The sequence below is a fragment of the Mytilus galloprovincialis genome, chromosome 13 (genome assembly GCF_965363235.1).
Source record: "Mytilus galloprovincialis chromosome 13, xbMytGall1.hap1.1, whole genome shotgun sequence".
Taxonomy (NCBI): Eukaryota; Metazoa; Mollusca; class Bivalvia; order Mytilida; family Mytilidae; genus Mytilus; species Mytilus galloprovincialis.
Window position 1 is genome coordinate 17,264,505 of NC_134850.1, and position 14,878 is coordinate 17,279,382.

At 31.7% G+C, this 14,878-nt stretch overlaps 1 pseudogene; it reads right to left on the reverse strand.

The window, feature by feature from the left end:
- Window positions 1–4,246: 4,246 nt before the first annotated feature.
- On the reverse strand, window positions 4,247–11,635 carry LOC143057416 (cytochrome P450 2B1-like; annotated as a pseudogene).
- Between the last annotated feature and the right edge of the window lie 3,243 nt (window positions 11,636–14,878).

Sequence of the window (14,878 nt, forward strand, 5' to 3'; positions counted from 1 at the left end):
CAAAATAAATCTGCTGTGGGTATATGTAGTTTTTTAAAAGGTTTCTATCTAGGTTAATTTACTTTTTTTTCTTTAAACACACAAGTTCTATTCGCGATTTGTAAAGGATTTCTTTTTAAATGTTAACTTAGTATTCAGAACCATTTGATTCATATATTAAATCGATGTCTATACTTATGGAAAACTGTTCATCCGTTCACTTGCTATATTTTATTTGATAAACACTTTCTTTTATCATTTAATCTATATCTGTTACAAGACAAATGTGTTTTATAAACTGTTGTATTCTTTTTGTCGTTTTTTTTCTTCTATTTGAATTGGCGTTGTTTATTTCTTTTTGACTAATGGATTTTGATAGTTTAAACATATTTATTTGCTTAAATATGCAAAAGAATGGGTATATCTAGATTTCTACTAGTAATTTAACCAAACTTATATAGTCCTGAATTTTTATTGATTTTGATTGTCATTTCGATTTCTTTTCGGCTAAGTAAAATTACCAGAATAAATCACATTATAAAAAATCCTTGTTGTATGTTTAGTTTAAAAGCCTCATTGATGTGTTCACTAAAAAAAAGGCATCCTGCTCTTATGAATATTAAGAAACAAAGGGTAATTGTCGACAGGAACATTATAAAATTAATAAGCAAAGTATTTCTAGGTAGTCATTATATGGTCTTCACCAACAGACAAGAGCTTAATCAATTAGACAACCTAAAAGTAAACCAAATTCTAAAGAGATGGAAATGAATTAACAAAGATCTAAAATTAACACACAGTTTCCAAAATGACAAGGAACTATCCAAGATCTGAGATTAACCCAGAATTTCAAATTTCTTAGGCAAATATATATGTCTTGATATTAAACGAGGTGTCTGTTATTTCAGATTTAAGCAGTTCCCCTATTTAATCGAGACCAGTAAAACTCCAATGGTACACTGTATTAGACCAAAAGTACAGAAATACATAATTAATGATAAAATCATATAAGTTTAACGAAAGTTATGATACAAAATACTTAAAGTATATCATGTACTGTCTCTTGTATGTTATACTATAGCCGTTTTGCGTTAACGCGACTTTAAACAGAAATTCATTAATAATATGTATGCAAATACAAATGTATAGTGAAATGTCTTGTTTAAAATATAACGGTTTCTTCAAGATAATTGTATCAAAATTTTCCTGTTATCAGAAAAAATATTTGCGTATATCCTTTATTTCTGCGGTGGTACTCCTATGGCCCACCTTAAACTTGCAGTTTAGTGGGATTTTTTTTTTTGCTCTGTATTGAAAGCCGAACTCTGAATTTCAGATGAAGTGCAGCTTTAAACCCGCTGTTCCTTTGCTATTTGTGTGGGGTTTTTTTTGTGTGCACTTTTTGATTTTGTGTCAAGGATGATATTTTAAAGATTTCTTTTGTATATTTTGGTTGAGTATTAGAAAGTTTATAACAATAAAATTGAGAATGGAAATGGGGAATGTGTCAAAGAGACAACAACTCGACCACAGAAAAAACAACAGCAGAAGGTCACAAACAGGTCTCCAATGTAGCGAGAAATTCAGTGATAATGAACGCCATACTAATTTCAAAATTGTACACAAGAAACTAAAATTAAAATTATACAAGACTAACAAAGGCCAGAGGCTCCTGACTTGGGACAGGCGCAAAACTGCGGCGGGGTTAAACATGTTTATGAGATCTCAACCCTCCCCCTATACCTCTAGCCAATGTAGAAAAGTAAACGCATACCAATACGCACATCAAAATTCAGTTCAAGAGAAGTCCGAGTCTGATGTCAGAAGATGTAACCAAAGAAAATAAACAAAAGATTTCGTTAATGATAAGTAAATTTTCATTTCCGAATCCGCAACGTCTTATAAGTTCTCTAGCTTAATCTGTTTATGGTAAAACTTGTTTTGGCAATAAATTAATTGAATGACATAACAGTATTTCCATATTTTGTCTGTGTTTTTGTTTATTAGTTAGTAATTATTGTCTCAGACGGCTCAAATTACGTTCAATTCGAAATGATTTTGTTTTTTGTTCATATATCTTATTGTAATTACATTTCTACGCGATTTTTTTAAAAATACACAGTCAACTAGATATGATATGCCTAACTTATGAAAATGTAAATACTTATGTAAATAGTTATCAAAGGTACCATGCTAATAATTTAATACGCCAGACGCGCGTTTCGTCTACATAAGACTCATCAGTGACGCTCAGATCAAAATAGATATAAAGCAAAACAAGTACAAAGTTGAAGAGCATTGAGGACCCAAAATTCCAAAATCTAAGCGCCATTTTACTTGTTCAAGAATCAAATGCAAAATACTCAATTGCTATTTCTTGAATTTTATTTGTAAATTGATAATGATTAATATTACTTCATTACATGTTTATTGAAAATAAGTTACATTTCCTTTTATCAAAAGTCCTTATTGTACTAAAATTTACCAAATGTTAAATAGAATAGAGAAGTTGATATAGAAGAGTGAAAAGGATTCGATATTGGTGATTAAATGTCGCAATACACAACCTAAATGGTGAGACAGTATTCACCTGTAGTTTTGCAAAATCTTTTAAAAATGACAAGGACATTTTTAATCATTATATTCAACAGAATTTGATGTCCATCTGGATAATTTTTAAAAATTCAACAGATTTGATGTCCATCTAGATAATTTTCAAAAATTCAACAGATTTAATGTCCATCTGGATAATTTTCAAAAACACATGGGTTCAAGATAATGCTATGAACATACTAGTAAATGTCCGACAGGTACCCAAGAGAATGTACAAATTGTATATTTTGTCAAGTTTAATCACAAAAATATTAAGAATAAATTGTACTGCTTTTTAAATTTATCATTATACAAAGACGCTCAAAATATTTCATGCAAGTATCAGATTGGTTCAAAGTACATCTGAAACGGTTTTGGGTGGCGCGTTATTCCAGTCTGTTCTCCTTCCAGTGAAAGTTCCTCGGGTGGGGTTTACTGTCAAAAAGTTAAACCGTTGAATTAATGACGTAAAGAACAAAAACACTACGTTTGTTGCCAGTTGTTGTCCGATACATGATCGGGGCCCTGCAGAAGTGAAAAAATATTATAAATTAATATACATTTGACTCAATTTTGACTGCTGTACTTTAATTTTGTCAATTTTACCTATAATGTCTATTTGATTTGCTCAAACATTGTTGTCAAAAAAATGGAATTCTATGATACTTTCGTACAAGTGAGAGGTTTAGTTAACTTATGCACAAGAATTAAACCCATTTCTACATAAGGAATGCCTGTACCAAGTCATGAATATGATCATGTTTCCATTCGTTTGATGTGTTTGATATTTTGATTTTGCCATTCGATATATGACTTTCCGTTGAAGTTCGGTATTTTGCTGATTTACTTTTCTTTCTAATTGAACGTACCAAAGGCTAAAGGATGCTCATTAGAATGATGACACACAAAAATGATGTTCTGATTCGGTTCTTGAAAAAATGTAATGTTTATTTCATGAATAGTCATTATGTGTAAAATTAAACATTTATTCACTCAACAGGTTGTTGATACTTGAGAAATAATGAATTTTCATAAAGCCTTGAAACAAATCTCAGGAAACTCGGGTTTGTAGAAAATATGTGTTAGTATATATAAGTTATCCATTAGTATTTTCCTCGAAATTCGGTATTTTTGTTATTTTATTTTTACAAATGTAGTTCGTATATGGCAATAAATAGAAGTAAAAACGCGTCAAATAACAAGCTCACAAAAAGCTTTGTATCTACCTTTTAATGAAACTATGATTTGTGTAGTTCTGTGAAAGCAAAATGCGATCGTTATTGAATATACAAACGTATACACAAATGCAGTTAATCTCCCTACTGCAAAGATGGTATACAACTATAACCGACATCCTGGCTAAGATGAAGTGTGGTGCAAAATGGTTACTTTTGTTTTGGATATTTACTGAAATTAATCAAAATTTTTAAAGAAAATAAAACGTTCATATAAGATTATCTACTAATCATCACGACTCTAATTTCTGTAGTTGAACCAACATATCAGAAGACATTCCTGTTGATTTCTTCACATTAAGTTTTCAAATGGAACCCCAAATAGTGATTTAGAAATGTACATGAACTGCAAAAGCGCTAAACTAATCGTGTATTTGAACTACGGTAACCTAACTTATTTTCGCGGATACTTATCTTCCGTTTAGTCCTTTCTGACATATTCAGTTGTTTCCTGTAATTAGTTAATATTTCAGTTCTATCATGTACAGCTTTTGTTTATTAATTTTATAAATTTACTGTTTGCAAAAGTATAAATTATTCTAAATGATAAGGATGTTCTGGTAACTAACAGAAAACCCTGGCCGTTTTTTGCACAACTTTTTTGATCTTTTAGTCCTCGATGCTGTTCGACTTTGTGCTTGTTTCGGCTTTCAAACTTTTGTAACTGGGCATCACTAGTAGATCTTGTGTGGATAAAATGCACTTCTGGCGTATTAAAATTTTCAACTTTTTGCCTTTTGTTGGCTGTGGTTCGTGTGTTTCTTTGTCAATTGTATTCTCCAATTTATTTATATTGTAGTCCTGTAGTGTTGAGTTGTCATCTTAATGTTATATTTCACATGGCTTTAAAAGGGGAGGTTTGGCATGCCACAAAACCAGGTTCAACCCGCCATTTTTTTCTTTAAAAATGTCCTGTACCAAGTCAGGAATATGGCCATTGTTATATTATAGTTCGTTTCTGTATGTGTTACATTTAAACGTTGCGTCGTTTGTTTTCTCTTATTTTTGAGTGTAAATTCACATTGCGATAAGACGTGTCACGGTACTTGTCTATCCCAAATTCATGTATTTGGTTATGATGTTATATTTGTTATTCTCGTGGGATTTTGTCTGTTTCTTGGTCCGTTTCTGTGTGTGTTACATTGTAGTGTGGTGTCGTTGTTCTCCTCTTATATTTAATGCGTTTCCCTCAGTTTTAGTTTGTTACCCCGATTTTGTTTTTTTGTCCATGGATTTATGAGTTTGAACATCGGTATACTACTGTTCCTTTATCTATTCCGGGATTTTTTAATTTACTTTATGTAAAGTTTGATCCAAGTGACATATTCGCGGCATTTGTTTTCGCTTATCTACTCGCAAAAGTCGCGAAAATAGGACGCTTGTGAAAATTAGTTAGTTTACAGTTTAACATTGGCATCTTCAATTTCTATTTTTCCCCATTTTTATTCTTCTAAAATACGAAGAAGCTATATTGATTTCCTTATATGTGCAAGTAATGCTCATAAAAAGAAAAACGTTGAAATATAAATTTGAAGCGATAAGAACTTTAGAATTATTTTGATGTGGAAATTGTGATTAAAGTAGTTGAATAAAACCTGAAAGATTATCACCTATCTAACAATGCTGTACGATTCTCAGCTTAAGGATCAGGCTTTGAAGTCATAAAACTTTACAAAATTTGTGATCAAGAAAACACCTCCAGTATTTTGATTGGTTGATTTCATATGTTTTATGGCTGTGAGACGAAGTATTCATACCGTTGTCCATATTATAAAATGAATGACACATACAAAAAAAATATATCTTACCCATAGAAAATGGACAAAAAGCATCTGGTTTTAAAATCAGTTGTCCATTTCCCCCAAGAAATCTTTCGGGTCTAAACTTTTCTGGTTCTGTCCATTGAGTTGTATCATTGAGAACCGACATCAGGTGACAATAGATAATAGTTTGTTTTGGTACCAGTTTACCAGCAATTATCGTGTCTTCTAGTACACCATGAGATGTAGCTATGGGAGCTGAAAAAATGACAATGTGTAATAAAAATTTCAATGTATTTCGTTTAAGGAAGAACTAAATACGTGAAAGTTGTAAAAAATCCAGAAATGAAAATTGAAACTATGAGTCAAATGAGCATTAGTTGAGGAACAAAATAAGCTTTAAAAATTATAGGTTGTGGGGCACTTTTTTGAGATATATAAGTTTTGAAAATGGTGGAAGAAAGGCTGACTCGGACTTTTAACTTATATTTGCAATGGTATAATACGAGAAAAATATCTTAAATCTGCTTATATTTCGGTAAACGACCTTTTATGAGCTATTGCAGTCTTTTATGAAAAGAAAAATGGCTGTACTTGGGCAAAATAGTTCACTCTGTATCGTAAGAAAAAAGCAAAGGAGTTCGAATATCTGACACAAATTCCAAAACCTCACCAAAGAACATACTTATAGAAAACATATAAGAATCGTAAGACATTTGGACCTATAAAGGCCCTAAGGTTTAAACGTTTAGAACATTTTGATTCTCCTTTTTTAAATTTATGATTTAAATACGAAAAGACGGGACTTGCGTACATGTAAAGCTGTCAGCGACAATGTGTGCATTAACCAAATAAGGTTGAAGTAAGCATTTGTTATTCGTTGTTTTGTGTTTGAATTTGTCCATCTTTTTTTGGTTGAGACATTTGCAAAAGAAAAAAAAATGATGAGTGATGGTTAATGTCCAATGGCTAGTTGGATAAGTGTATATTGGACGTAAACATGTTAATGGGTGATATAAATAAAAACCATTCTTTCTCCTAGACTGACACTGTGTGATGGATTGTTAACCTGTAAGGTCCCAAAGTAATAGCACGCATGAAGACATATAACTCTATCAGAACACACTACTCAGAATTCGTTCAATAGCAAATCATTGATCATATTAGATATTTAAAACGTACCTACAGACGCAGTTGTTTGTATTTCACGTATTGTAGCCATAGTATATGGTAGAGAGGCTCTGTCCTTAGCTGACGGATACCTGCCATCTCCAACAACCTTCAACGTAAAAAAAATGAAATATACTCTAGATCTGATCCTATGTAATTTGTAGATGTTTTAATCATGAATTCATTGTGCACGACACAGACTGGAGAGTGGTCTCATTGGTTAGCATATAAAAAAAAAGGTTTGTTAAAAGTTGCAATGAGACAACTATCCAACGGAGACCTCATGACATAGACGTTAACAACTATTGTCCCCGTACAGCCATAAAAAAAATAAGTAAAACCCATACCACACAGACATCTATAAAAGGTATCGGAATGACAAGTGTTAAACAATTCAAACCAGTAAACTAACGGCCACATCTTAATTTGATTTCGACAGTTTGGGAAGTATGTTAAAACATACCTGTCGCCTTGTATTCTTTCAAATCAGTTGAAAATATTCAAAAAATCAAATTAAATTATCCAATAAAACATTCAAATTAAAAAAATAAAAACACACAATAAAACAAGTAAAATCACAAAAATACTGAACTCCGAGGAATTCAAAACGGAAAGACCCTACTCAAATGACAAATTCAAAAATAAAACACATCAAACAAATGGATATCAACCGTCACCGACTTGGTACAGGCAATTTCTTATGTAGAAAATGGTGGATTGAACACACCATACAATGTACCTTCATAACTTCTTCTCGACACTTTTTCTGCACATGCGGTAATTCAACATTCAACATACTCCATGTTAGAGTTGTAGATATTGTATCAGTTCCGGTTTCATAAAGGTCTGCTATTACTTGGAATATGAAGCCCTCTGAAAATTGTAGGTAAAAAAACTATCAGAAAATTTTAAAGGACTCTTAAAAATATGAAACTGCTATCATTTAGATAAAGAAAGGCAACAGTAGTATACCGCTGTTCAAAACTCATAAATCCATGGACAAAAAACAAAATCGGGGTAACAAACTAAAACCGAGGGAAACGCATTAAATATAAGAGGAGAACAACGACATAACACCGAAACGTAACACACACAGAAACGGACCAAGCATCAGACAAAACACCACGAGAATAACAAATATAACATGAACACCAAATACATGAATTTGGGATAGACAAGTACCGTGCCACGTCTTATCTCAATTTCTCAAAAATAAGAGAAAACACAAACGACTCAACGTTAAAATGCAACACACACAGAAACGAACAATAATATAACAATGGCCATCTTCCTGACTTGGTACAGGACACTTTTAAAGGGGAATAAAAGTGGTGGGTTGAACCTGGTTTTGTGGCATGCCAAACCTCGCACTTTAATGGCAAAGTTAAATATAACATTGAAATGACAACATAATATTACAGGACTACAATACAAATTAATAGAACATATTAGACAAAGAAAAACATGATTAATAGATAACAAAAAGCATCAGGTTTAAAATTCAATACGCCAAAAACGCGCCTTGTCCACACAAGACTTACAAGTGACGCCCAGATATAAAAGATCGAAAGTGAAAAAAGTACAAAGTTGTACAACACTGAAGATCAAAAGTTGAAAAGGTTTCGCCAAATACGGCATTGTTTTTATGCCCGGGATAAGAACATTCTTATTATATAGAACAATTCATGATATTGCAAACAGTAAATTTTATCAAATGAATATGAAAGAGATATACATAAAGAAACTGAAGTATTAACTAATTACAGAAAACTAAACCCGAATACATAACGCCCAGATATAAAAGATCGAAAGTGAAAATTTAGCATACCCCTATATCAAAAATAAATGTTATCAAGTACTTTTGTTCGTGATATTGGCTATATATATATATCTTAAGTATTTATTCCTTGTCTTTTTTTTTCTAAAGATTTAAAGTGTGCGACTTTCCTTGCATGACATGCTTACATATTGAAAAAAAAGGCAGACAAAAAAATATAAAGGGGAAATTCCAGACCACAACTTCTTTCAGATATCAAGCCAAGCCGAGGGATAGTTTTGCGTTCAAAATAGAAATTTCAGTTTTGTTCTTCTTTTATGTTGGTTGGTTTGTATGTTACACCACTGACAGCGAAACTAGCAATATCGTGGTAGTCAATTTATATTGGTGCAGAAATCCGGAGTTTCCGAAGAAAACTTTCTGCAGGTAACTGTCATTTTTTGTCAGTTAGAATATGAGTCGAACAAACCTAACGAAGAGCGGGTTCGATCACTGAACATCAGTATTCAGAGACTAGTGATAACTGTAGAATAACTACCACCACTTCCGAAATGCAGAAAATAATAATTAAAGCATTCGAACCTGAAATAACTGATTCTGGTTTTCCTTTTTGTTGAAGGTAAAGATCTAGAAAATTCCGAATGTTTTCTGGATCAAATGAATCTCGCTGTTTCTCAATCCTGGTATTTACAAATGTCCTGATTGCTGTCAAGTGTTCATTAATTTGGGCATGCTGTGTAAAAGATAAAATTTGTATAAATAATGTGTATGTATGCAAAGAATCAATGTTGGTTTGAACTGCCCTATGATAAAGAATTCGAAGAAACACAATTTTGTATATCTATACTACATTTGTACCAAAATAAGGAGGTCTAAATCAAACAATTCAACTTTAAATATAACTAATATACAACAATGGTGGTGTTTAAAACTTACACCATTCCAGGCCCTTTTGCTTTCCATATAATTAATTATACAGTGAGTTGAAAAGTTTCGGGGCGGATGTAGTTTCCGGTTGTAGTATGAAAACTATGATGGGTTCAAACAGAAAGATTTGGAAAGCAGGAAACAGTTACAGTACCTTTAAATCAAAATGATTTTATCAGATTACAATTTACGAATACTGAAAATCTTAGCTAAAAGGCTTAGATACTTTAACATATTATCTAATTCAGCCATGTCCCTGGTGTGCTTAGAATTCTATTTACAAGATTCAGAATTAAATAAAACACTTTATTGAAATGACATACGGGTACTTACCAAGGCATGATCTTATCAAGTATTGGAAAGAAGTTCTAAGGTGCAATCACTTTCAAGTTTTTGAAAAAGAAATATATGTGTTGTAACATCGATCTGAATTCTTCATCGTCGTAAGTGAACCTGAAAATATAATCAAGATAAGGTCAAATTTCCGGCTGATATAAACGAAAATAACACTTTGTTTGCGTTCGAATGTTTATCTACCCTTACAACGAATATTGAAACCTAACTATTTTAAATAAAATAATATATATACATTAGACGTGTGTGACTTATGTGAACAAAATGAACATAAAAAGTATAATCGAATTCGTCTACCATAATTGCATTAGGTACAAACTAATGCACAGCGTGCATTAATCCATGTCTTTTTGTATAGAGAGACAAATATGACATAGCTCGAGACAATGATGTTGTCGTTATTTTATGTTTTGCCATAATATGCTCGATGTTGAAAAAATAGATACGTTTTACGATTGACCTAATTTGAGTAACTGTAACCGCAAGACTTTTTTTCTTTTTTCAGTAACATTGCTTTACAATAAAATTTACCTTGATCCAAATACTATGGTTGAAACTATATTCGATGTTGCCATGGGAAACACTGTATTGACCTGTATCGGTTCTCCTGAATGTTTGGAGAACTCGTCCACTAGAAACTGAACCTCTTCGCTTATGCGTTCATCAATTGTTCTTTTACCAACACCGAAATCTTTAAACGCCACTGATGTAAGTTTATGTCCTTCGGACCAAGGTTGACCATTACTGAAGAATATTCCTGTTTAAAATTATTTCAAAAATCTAAATCAACCTTTGAATTTTCATTTACAACTACATTAGCATTTGCCGTAAAATTTGACGACCTAATAGTACAAAGATCCAATCGTCTGATGTGTTGCACATTGACATTGTAATAAAATGCTAAGGTTTTGAATTCTAAAAGTTTTATGAGAAATGGATTTTTTTAATATAGCAGTAGTGCAACAGTTAGAATTTTAAAGAAAACCGCCGTTAATTTAAAAAAGTTATAAATTCGAAATGATATGCAAGTTAATAAGCTTATTCAGATGTTCCATCTTGATTATAAACATACGTATTCATAGTTATTATTTTCAAGCGATACTGAAGCTTGCACTGTTAAGAAAATACATCATATAAAGCTTGTGAAACAAAACATTTTAAAACATCGTACATTCAGATAAACCGGTCATCATACTATAAATCGTAGTCTATTGGGGTGGGTAGGGCTAGCGGTTCAAACAAACCTCTACGACGACGGTTCAGTCAGAATTTTTTTAGGTATATCGTTTTTTTACAATTATAACGAGTAAAGTTTATTTCCTCAACTTCAAATCTTTCAAAATAGTAGCAAAATTTTATTGATTACGCCAACGAATCAGTTTATCATTTGAAAAGCACAAAAAAAAACATATCAACATGTTTAGATAGGATATTTGAAAGTTTATACCATTTACTTTATCCACAGACAACAATGATTCATTCAAGAAATGCAAAAAGTCTGCCTACCTGTCTTGGGAAACAACTTTTTAAAAAGATACAACCAGTTTGGTCTAAACTTTGTTTTTTCGCCGCTGTTCACTAACGCTGCTTCGACCATTTCATATCCGAAACAAAATAAGGCAGGCTGAGAACCAAATCGTAAGAAAAGCATGTATGCATACCCTGAACTCGGGCATTTTCTTTCCCGGATCCTTGGTGCCAGCAACATGAGATAAGTTGCCTAATATTGGCCATGGTTTCGGACCAGGAATGTCAACATAAACAGTGAAGAAATGGTTCCAAACCATGTAATTAGATATCATCAGCACAATGACAAATATCATTACTGTCGTAAAATCCATTGTCGTTAATATTTGATTCATCGTTGATTAGTTAATATTTCGTTCTCTCTCACCCTATCTGTGGAGAAGAAAAAACACTGTTGCGACAATTTTTACATAATTTCATGGCAGACTATAAAACCATTAAAATTGCATTATCATAATAGCTGCTCCGTATCAAATGCATTCGTGTAATAGCAAATTTTATTATGTTATTTACTTCTAAAACTGTAACGCTTCTATTACGATGTGTTAAGGGACATGCATATCAAAACTGTCAAACTTAAAACACGAATTAAAATACAAAAATCTACTACAACCTTTTATTTAGACAAATTTTAAACTAATTTCTTTTGTGTTTAAATTACATTCTCTGAAGAAAAATGCATAGTTTATAGGTGTAAGAAGATCTGGTATGAGTGTCAATAAGACAACTCTCCATCAAAGTCACAATTTGGATTAGTAAACCATTATGGGTCCCAGTACGGCCTTCAACACGGAGCATTGGCTCACTCTTTGTTTTGTTGTCAAATTTGTTCAAATGGGCTTTCAGAAATTTCTCGGCCCTAATGAAATGTATGTGTACTTTATAAAGTAACATTTTCGTTAATCAAAAAACGAAAACAACACAATATTAATTTCACGCGTCCGAAGAGCTTTTCTGGATTAACCTTCATTGAGAACGTTCAATGCCAAATATTTGGGGGTATATGGTTCATTTATATATGCGACGTCCATTTTGCTGAACAAGTATACATTTTAATTTAGGGACCAGCTGAAGCCCCCTTCAGTGTGTTAATTTTTCTCGCTGTGTTGAAGACCGAACCGTTGCCTTGTGTGTTTTCTGCTCTATGATCGGGTTGTTGTCTCTTTTTCACATTCCCCATTTTTTTCTCTCTCTTTTTTTTTTGTCATAAAATATTGAAACTAGTATGCTTTCTTTTGGTATGTTTTGGGTAAAAATGTCTTATTTTTATGGTAGAATTAGTACATGTAGCTAATCTAAACCCCCCTTTTTCCATCCCCTTTCTTTCTTTTTTAATCTCTCTCTTTCTGTGTGAACTGCGATCAATTAGTTATAGAAATGTACAACAGCAGAACATACAATAAACATTGGTACTACAAAGAACTTAGTTTGAATTAAAAATTAATTTAGATATTATTGCGATGATTTTATTAGATGCGAATATGCGACTGTCTGGTCGTCGCATGCAATGATATAAACCCGCATTCAAATACATGGTTAAAATATCTGTATGCCGCTTTTTCTAAACTAATGATAATTAAACTTGCATTTTTGTCTATTCTTCAATAATGTGTTGTATACAGTAATTATTATCCTGCAATTTCAAAGAATGTTATTGAAATCAAGCACAAAATACAAAAATACTTCCTTCAACACTTTAAATTGAAACTTCTTTCAAACATACTGAGTGAAAAACGTTTGGCAGCAAATATTTATGATATGTTTATATTGAAAAAATAAAATACTCTATAAATAACAACACATAGCTTTTTATAAGCAAGGAAAGTAAATGACCACTTATTATATTTACTATAATATGATTTTAATTAATTTATGCAACTTAATGAATTTACATTTCTTTTAATCAAAATATGTGTTGATCAGTTTTTTTACTCACTACAAATTAATATTTACAAAACGTATTGCAATGATACATAGCTTTATATTTACTCACATGAAACCTTCAGCCATCGGGGTGATTTGACACTGACACACCGCGTCATAATGGGATAACTATAACTTAAACATATTGAGTAATATTTAATCATTTTAGATAGTCAAAAAATGCCAGTGACAACTATTTGATACCCCAAAACAAGAATATATGTGATTTGATTACGAAAAAGATTGACACTTCGAGCCGGATTTACTTTTGCTAGTTCTCAAGGACTCAAGACACATGAAATCATTTCAAAGTCAACCAATATTTGTTCTTTCTACTCATAAAAATGCTGCAGGCCTCGCAGAAAATTCTGATTTTCAACAATTTTGTTTAAATATTTAAAACATTCGAGGATTAAATGTGTGATCTACCGCATTCAAGGGGAGCACACTACATTCAGATCAACTAAAGAAGCTATGCGATGTTATAAGCATTTGAATTAAGATTTTCAATATTATCTTCTTTTTTTACTGGATGACCCATATAATCTTTGTTGATATGTTATTGCCAGAAGGTTTTTTTTCGATGTACACACATAACCACATCACAGAAAATGAAGAAACAAAAATGAAATTAAAAGTGTTAATTGTCAACAACAATTATATGAATTTTTTAATATAGAGTTCGTGTCCATCTTTATTTTTGAAACCTAAATTTACACATACAAATATTCTTTTCAATCTTTATGCAAACTGTCATCTTTTCTTTGTCAGAATTTCCTTAATTTGACTCTACCGGAGAAATGATATTGTTTAAACAAAAATTATATTCAATGTCGGCCAAGTTCAAGTAGTGTTATCTCCCGTATAACAAAAAATATTATTCTTTACTATAAACAAATATTTTAAATTTGAGGTAACACAATATGTAAATAAGGAGATAGACAACGTTTCCAACAAAGTTTAAATAAAGTGGATGCTAGCAATTATAGACAACAGTACGACCTTCAACCATGAGAAAAATCCATGATGAATTTGTTAAACAACTTTAGAAAGTGAATGCCAAATTCAAACACACATACATGCATGTAGCGGGACTAATTCACCCATGATTGTACACTTTTATTACTTGTAAAGGCTTTGTTATAATGGCTCCTTTAAGAATGAAGAAACGAATATGACTAGGTACGTTAATGAGACAACAACCCAATAGAATAAAATATGTCTAGAGGTAAACCTGATAGTTTTTGACACTTGAGATATATTTCTAATGAGTAATAAGCTAATAACTCAATTCAACAAGAGACTCAAATTTGAGAGTGTGAATCAATTCCTCGGTCTTATATTCCTTTAATGCATTTAGTAACAATTCGCTCTGTTAGAAAATGAACGATTTTGAAACATCTTGCAAAACTTCCCACAAATAAAATACCAAGCACAATATGTTTGCTCTGACAGACACTTGATGTTGTTTTTTGCGGTTTTTTTTTTTTTTTTTTTTTTTTTTGGGTTTTTTTTTGCATTGAAATTTTATCCGTTTTTATACATAATTATGTAAAGGAAAAAGAATAAGGACCTGCAAAGCTAGTGAGATATATGTGGGATGTTGGTTTTTTTTTCAATTATGTCGCGATAAA